At 46.9% G+C, this 8,099-nt stretch overlaps 1 protein-coding gene across 1 annotated transcript in view; it reads right to left on the minus strand.

The window, feature by feature from the left end:
* Window positions 1-8,099, minus strand: part of plxna3 (plexin A3) — a 172,239-nt gene that overhangs the window by 54,003 nt on the left and 110,137 nt on the right. The gene's annotated exons all lie outside the window — the stretch shown is intronic.

Raw genomic sequence — 8,099 nt, forward strand, 5'->3', positions numbered from 1 at the left:
AAACGCAAGAGCAGTAAATATCTGGACGGAACGGACAGCCCTTCTGTGCTCTGTGACACAGCAAGGCCACAAACATGGCTGCCCTTGAATCCTTTTTTTTTAAATTATACATAGTAAACATGAACTTGATTTCATACACACAATGCTTAATCATATTTAAAGTCAATACGTGAATCCAAATAATACTGGATTCAGTTGCAAGCAGTGAAGGGTGTTCTGGCAAGTTTGGCAATTCTTCCATTCGTTAATTATATTTATTTAGTTGCTGGGTATGTGTGCAACAAGAGCAAGACAAAATATTGTTGAAATTGTCTTTGAAGACAACAGATAATCCATGTTTGTGTAGAAGGAGGGGGCAGGGATGTGGAGAGAGAGAGGGAGGAGCAATGCTGAGCTGGAAATACTACAAGTACTACTACTACTAATAATAATAATATTCCTCTGAACACTAAATTGAACATAACAGAACCACATACCAGTGAAAACATCTGAACAGAGAGGGAAGATTTAAGCCTAAACATTAAACGTCCTTAAATGTTGACAAAAGCGATATGTAAATTTAATAAGATTAGCTGCTGAGTTCAGCGTGCAACATATTTGTGTTCAGACCACAGCAGCCACAGCTCGCTTACTGCCATGTGCTTTTAATCATGAGCTCACCCCTTAAGTAAAGGAGAAAGACATTAAACTGCGCAGTGGTTTGTGTGAAAATACACGGCCTTATTTAAAAAACAACAAAATTACTCCCGTTATTGCTTTTGTTAGTTTGCTTACAAACTGCCCAATCAGGATGGCGTCTGAAAGTAAAGGCTTCTCATTACGGATCAGAATGCTGGCTCGTTTGTTCAGCTAGTTATTTAATTATATGAATGTTTTTCTTTCTTTTTTTTCCGATGAAGGCCCTTGTGCAAGAACCCGAATTCACAGTTATATATTATAGTTAATTTTTAAATGTAAACAAAACAAAAAAAAAAACAGTTAAAAGATTTTCAATAACAACAAATCCATTAATGAGTCTTTGCACTGGTGCAATAATAAGCCCTATTTCACACAAACAGTTCAGATTAACAGTTGTCGCACGGTGAATGTGAACGGAAGTGACTTTTCTTTGAGGAAACGCAGTCGGCCTACCGCCTAGGACAGCCGGACGCCGGCCTACCTGCATCTGCAACTCTAACTTGGTTGCCTCGCGACCAGCTGTTTTGTTCTCCGCCCCCCCTACCCCCCCCTGCCCCCCCCCCCCCCTCCAGAACTGGTTAGCACCCCATTAAGAAAGCCCTGGCGGTTTACAGCCTGTTGACAGTGTTCCCATTAACCTTATTGTGCAGATCCCAGTCATCACAAAGCTAAGCACTTTCCTCTGTTGAAACATAAAAACCTAGCGCCTGTAGTGCTCTGCTTGTGTGTGCGCACTCACTCACTCACTCACTCACTCACTCACTCACTCACTCACTCACTCACTCACTCACTCACTCACTCACTCACTCACTCACTCACTCACTCACTCACTCACTCACTCACTCACTCACTCACTCACTCACTCACACACACTCTTACTCTCACACAAGAATACACTCACACATGCACACACACTCACTCTTACCCACATGTACACACACTTACTCACACTCACTCACTCTCAGTCCCACACATATGCCATTCTCAGCCGAACTCTCAGTAAGGTTCGATCCAGGGGAATGGCCAACATTAAACAGGCCGCAGCCAACATGCACAATTTCTCCCTCATTCAACGTCAGCCATCTTTTCCCTTCCACTTTCCCATTTTCTCCCCTAATCCCATTTGCAGTCTCCGTATGAAGTAAGCCGTGAAATGTCCTGCCTGCTTTCGGTCGGGAAAAAATATCAAACTTCAAAAAAAAGAAAACGTGAATAAAATGGTTTTAAGTTGAACACTGACTGTTCTTCTCTCTCCAGCTTGCCAAGCCTCATTTAATTAGCCAATTAACAGCTCCAACCGAGAGGAGACAACACTGACCTCAAGGTGAGGCTCTCTTTGCATAGCTGCTGGATTACAGTCTGGTATATATGTGGAAGAAACAGACAACCTTCCTGTACTATGACCCAGTTAGACTTCCAACATCACTGACAAATCCTTTTTTATCAAGCCAAGTAAACATGTTTTTTGGTTTACTACACACAACGCTGAATCATATTTAAAGCTAACACATCCATCCAAATAATGCTGGATTCAGCTGAAAGCAGTGAAGGGTTTGACACCTTCATTTAGCTAAAGGGGGAAATATGGCAGTGCCCAACCACTGCAGCATCTCGGTCCGTTTCATACGAAAACACCACAGTATTCACACTTAGAGGGGACTTTACAGTGCCTCTGCTACTCGGATAAACAATTAAAACCATGTGGAATAGGCTACATTTCAGAACTGGTTTCCTGGAATCATAATCAAAATCTTGGAGATGGAATGATATTAACACACAAAAAGGGCCCCCCTGCTGTAAAAAAAAAAAAAGCAATATAAAAGTGTAAAATAAACAAGCGCTACTTGCAGCACGCAGCTGTTTCCTACGAGCTCCCGCGGTTTTTACCACATTCACCTATTCTATCCAATTTGTTTTGCTATTTTATTATAATTTACTATAATTTTATATTATTTTATCAGCGTTCTTAACCTTTTACTTTTCACTTTTAATTGTTATGAACCTTTTATTGAAAATCTGACGGCGGTCGTCTTTAAACCTTGGTCATCTTTTACTTTATTTTTTAACCGGACAAAGGCTTATTTCATCGAATATGGATTTTAAGTTGTTTTTATGAACTATTTCATAGCGGTGGTAATGCTGCTTGGCCTGGTGGCCCAGCGAACCAACATAATTAAACATGCCCGGTGAGGTCGATCCACTACTTAAAAAAGCGAATAAAGAGATTGCTGACCTGAAAGAGGATATTCGTCGGCTTTCGGATGAGCTACAGAAGAAAAGTGTGCTTTTATCCAGCTACATGGACCTTGCTTCCGAACAGTCCAAGCAGATCTCCTCCCTTGGTTTAGCCGTGCAGGACACAGCTCTGTGGGACCCCCCCACTTGTCCTCGGCCTTCATCCTGCTCGACACCGAACCATCGGTCGTCCTGGGCTGAGGTGGTGGTCCGCGATCCCAGGGGGGTTACAAATGGGACCGCCTTATCCCCTCGCCTAAACCTCGCTATGCGGCCCTATCTGAAGATGCTCCGATCTACCCAACTGACGCTCAGGTACGCCCAGTTGATGTTCATGTCCACTCAGCTGATGCCCCGGTCCAACCAGCTATGGCTCCTGCGGCTCCGATCCGTCCCGATCTGGACCCCTCTCCAGAAATGGCGCCTGCCGTCTCTGCAGCTTTCCCACCGCTGGTGCCTGGCAGCGTTCGGTTGGGTCACCGCTCCACTGTGTCGCCACTTCAACGGCCCCCATCCCGGGAAACGACCTCGGCCTCCCGGCGTAGGATCCTAAAGGAGGCTGTGCTCAGACGCTCTGGAAGTCTCCCGTACCCTATGCCGGCAGGGAATCCTACTCTCAGGTCTGATGTTGCCGCCTCGCCACAACACTCGCCTGCCCGGTCACAGATTCCTCGTCCCCTTTTTCCCCGACCACTCTAATAGTGGGGGATTCCATAATCAGAAACATCAGTTTCTTCAACGTAGCCACGCACTGCTTCCCTGGAGCCACGGTCCCGGTCATCCTGGGAAAGCTCCCGGGGCTACTGCACTCACTCCCGTCCTCTATTAAGCGAGTGATAGTGCATGTGGGAACAAACGATACAGCTCGTCAGGAGTCTGAGCTGACCAAGAAGGATTTTAGCGAACTTTTAAACTTATTAAACAGCTGTGGAAAGTCTGTTTTTATCTCCGGTCCCCTCCCTACGCTGGCCCGTGGATCAGCGCGCTTCAGCCGAATCCTCAGCCTCAACACTTGGCTCCTCTCCGCTTGCAGAACGAACAATATAGGTTTTATTGACAATTTTAATTTGTTTTGGAACCGCTTTTCCTTTATAGGTCAGACGGAGTCCACCCAAACAGGCAGGGTAGCCGAATGCTAGCGGCTAACTTGCAGCACGCTGTACAGTCCTCTCCACGTGACTGACTGTTTACCTCTCCTACACACACCCCCGAACTCCCCTCTTCTTCTCAGGTTTTACCCCAGGCCTCTGTTTCTAGTACTAGCACCCCCTATCTGTTAGGAGTGCAATTTTTTCCTTCGTCCTCAGTGGCCTTTCCCTTTCCTTCTCCTCCGGTCTGTACCACTGGCTCTCCCTACTCTCGTATCCTTAAACTTAATGTTCAACAGTATATCTCTCCTCCCATCATTCCTACCCGAATCTCTGTTAGATATCCCACTCATTATCCAATCCGTGCTGTTACTGTTTCCAATTTAATTACAATTCCCCTTCAGCTTCCTATCACCAGCTCTGTTCCCATTCTATTTAATCCAACTACCTTTAGAAACAGAAAAGGATTAGGAATTATTCACTTAAATATTAGAAGTTTACTTCAGAAATTAGATCATGTAAATATACTAGTCATGCAGACTGACCTGGATATACTGGTTTTAAGTGAAACGATCAGAAATTGGGAAGTCAGCATTCCATTTTAGTGCCCCATCCTCCTGGAATGAGCTCCAACAATTGCTGAAAATCAGCTCTCTACCTACTTATGGGCAGTTTAGATCGCTGGTTTTGAACATTCCTGTCTCTGAGTGCATCTGTTTTTGATCGTATCTGTGCTGATTTTATTTATTTATTTTATTATTTTATTTTATTTTTATTTTTTATCATATTTTACTGTATTTTATTACTGTTATTTTATTATTTACTATGTTAGTTGCTGTTGCTATATTCTATGATCTTTTATTACACCTATTGTGTTTTAATTGTGTTTGTAATCTCGGCTACATTGAAAATGAGGGCCTGGCCCTCAATTGTACCTCCGAGAATTTAAATAAAGGTTCTGACTGTGGTAAGACTTTCGAGAGCAAAACAATCCGGCCCCTTTGCCAATCCATCTACGAATCACACGAGGCAGGATTACCGCCGAAACTCAAGTTTGCCATCTTTACCCCGCCCCCAAAGGCAAACTTGACCCCTCTCCGCTCCGCTTGACGCTGAACAAGCAGAGGGGGGCAGGCGACGGAGCCGCAGGTGTCGCAGGTGCCCGCGATTAGCGCTGGGCGCCTGCCACGCGAGCGGAACACGAGGACCATCACGCGCACGCACGTGGAGGACTGCTCCTCCGGCAAACAACAATTAGGGGAGAAATTAATTCAGCCTCCTGGAAACGGGACAAGGAAGCGGACCGCAAACAAGACAGCTACGGGCCCGGAGAAGGGAGAGCCCGGAGAAAAAACAAAGCCATACGGGCAGATCGGCGCGGAGACGGAATTACGTTGTGCTTACAACGCTTTTGGAACTGTCACGGTACACGTTTATCACGAAGTACCGTAGGTCCTACCTCTAGAACAGGTGAATAATCCTCAAAAATACACTCATTTCATTACATTACATTTATTCGGCAGGCGCTTTTATCCAAAGCTGCGTACAACAAGGGCACACCGAAGGTCACTGAAACAACTGAAAAAAAACAGGTCCAATAAGGTACTCATTTTGTAACAGCTACTCATAGCCACGAACCCGTTAAGTCCAAATAAACTACGTAAGTTACTAAATATGTAGTATTTTTCATTTTTCATAGTGGGATTCCAGCTTAACATTAGTGTTTAATGGTAAGACAACATCCAAACATTGAACGCACTCGGAATAGCAGACGCCGCTAGCTTGCTGTTTCTGCAACGGGCCTGAAACTCCACAACCTTCTCAGCGTTCGATCAACTCACAAAGCTCCTCAGAGAAGGGTTTATACCCGAACGGCTTTGAAATAGAGAATATTTTCTTCGCCGATGTCGCTGTAAACCGAGAGCTGTATTTCCAGTCAAGGTTACCGCAGTGAAAGTATTTTCCCCACGAGCGGCAGTTCAGTACAGCGAGCGAGCGCACTGGGGAGCTGACTGGGTGCATGTCTAGCGTGTTAGTGAGCCGATATCCGCAATTTCACATGTTCATACCGTCATACCGCCGCGGTGAAGAGTGGCTTAGAGTCTGCTCTTATCAGCGAGCAGCTGTCTGGGAAAATAAATTAGCAACAGTACAACATTTCAAAGGAGGAGAGGTCATATATGGCTACAAATAAAAGCAAAGTCTTATTAGTTAACTTGATGAACACGGACCGGTAGCCCACAGCTAGCACTCTGATAAAGAAGTTTAACTGTTTTCCATAACATAGATGGAAGGTGGAAACAAACCTGGTTCTTGATACAACAAGACAATGCTAATAAATAAAATAAATCTCTCCTAGTTTCACTTGCCAAGTGTTTCCTAATGTATAAAGCCTGGGTTTTCAACAGGGGGGTCTGCAGGACTCTGGGGACCCTCCTTGAAGGTACTGTAGGGGGGCTGTCTCTGGCCAGCCTTGATATGCAAGACTTCACATAAAAATGTTCCAAAATATATTACCTTTTTTTTAAACCCTTTCTAACTTATGATGGGCCCCCCCCCCGGATGCTTCTGGATGACTGAACGGGGGATCCCAGGATCAGAAAATGGGTGGGGGGGAGAAAAAAAAACCCTGGAGTAGAGGAAAATAAGATTGTTTTGGAAACATTTGCCTGGGAGGAGGAAGGAGAGTGAAGTGTATAACCGCTCGGGGGGCTTCGCGTGGGGGCTGGACCAGGTCCTCCGAGCGCGGGCCAAAGTGGGGGGGGGCAGGGGGGCGCTTATTTACGACGAGAGAGAAGGCCGCCGTAATGGCCCAGTGCTGACGGACACGTACATACGACCCCCACTTCCTGTTCCTGCTGGGGGCCCTGATCTGTCACACCCCCCCCCATGCCCCCCCCCCACCCAGAGCCGGGACCGCTGCCACGCTTCCTGCAGGTCTAATGGCTCCTCCGTCAATCAACCCGCAATTAACTACCGCTCAGCCGCTCGTTAATAAAGGGCCTTCCCACCAAGAGGCGCTGCGGAGGGGAACAGTTAGCAGATTTGGGGAGGGGGGGGGGATTTGGGGGGGCCGTTTGATCTCGCAGCCCTACGGGGAGAGAGAGAAGGCCCCATGGGGAAAATGAGCCTTTGTGCTCTCAGCAGTCACTAATTCCTCAGCGAAATGATCCCCCAGGACAGGACAGGACAGGCCAGCCCAATTCCCCCCCCCCCCAGTCCTGCCCCCCCAATCCCCCCCTCCTCTTTAAGGTTAAAGAACCGTGCAGCGTAATTAAGTTCCGCTGGGTGATTTATAGCGGGGGGGGGGGACGCGGAGCGGAGCAGTGTGGGGGGGGGGGGGGGACAGTACGCCGGGGTTTTTTTTTTTTGCGGCTCGGCCCGGAGAAGCCGTCGCTCGCCGGGCCAAAGAAGAGACGCCTCCTGGACGGGAAAATCAATCCCCCGGTCCGAGCCGCTCTCGGCCGCGAGGAGACGGTGCCGGGTTCTTAAAAGCGAAAATAAGGAAATAAAAGGTCCGGCCCGGGCCCCCTTCCCAGCCGTCGGGCGTCATAAATCTCCCAGACCATCAGCGAGGCTCAACCACTACGCCCCTCTTCCATTTGACTGATCTGCGCGCTGATAATTCTCTTTTAAACTGAAGCCAGGATAATAGCCCAAACCTAAATATGGGCATGTTTTCAGAGCCACTATTGATTTAAACGTAATTAATGAAATCGTGATTCACGGGCTCTCTCTCCCTCTCTCTCTCCTCACTTCTACAAACAAAAAGAAAAAGAAAAAGGAAAAGAAAACCTCGTAACCGAGTGAATTCGAACCGATTTACGTCACGAGCGCCGCGAACTTTCGGTCGCTGACATTATTCACGCGTCCGTTCCGCCACAGGGCGTTTCGTTCTAATTAATCTACTAATATTGCAAATTTATTTTTTTTTGCACGCGAAACGGTCAGTTTTCCGGGATTTTAGCGTCCGCTGAAATGCACCTTGAGACAATGACACACAAGCGGGCGACGTCCACGTGACTGTTCGCGCGAGCGTGTGACCTCATTTTAAAAAAGAAGACATCGCGGCGCAAGGTCACATGACTCATGAGTCAC

This window comes from Anguilla rostrata, chromosome 11 (genome assembly GCF_018555375.3).
Source record: "Anguilla rostrata isolate EN2019 chromosome 11, ASM1855537v3, whole genome shotgun sequence".
NCBI classification, from domain to species: Eukaryota; Metazoa; Chordata; class Actinopteri; order Anguilliformes; family Anguillidae; genus Anguilla; species Anguilla rostrata.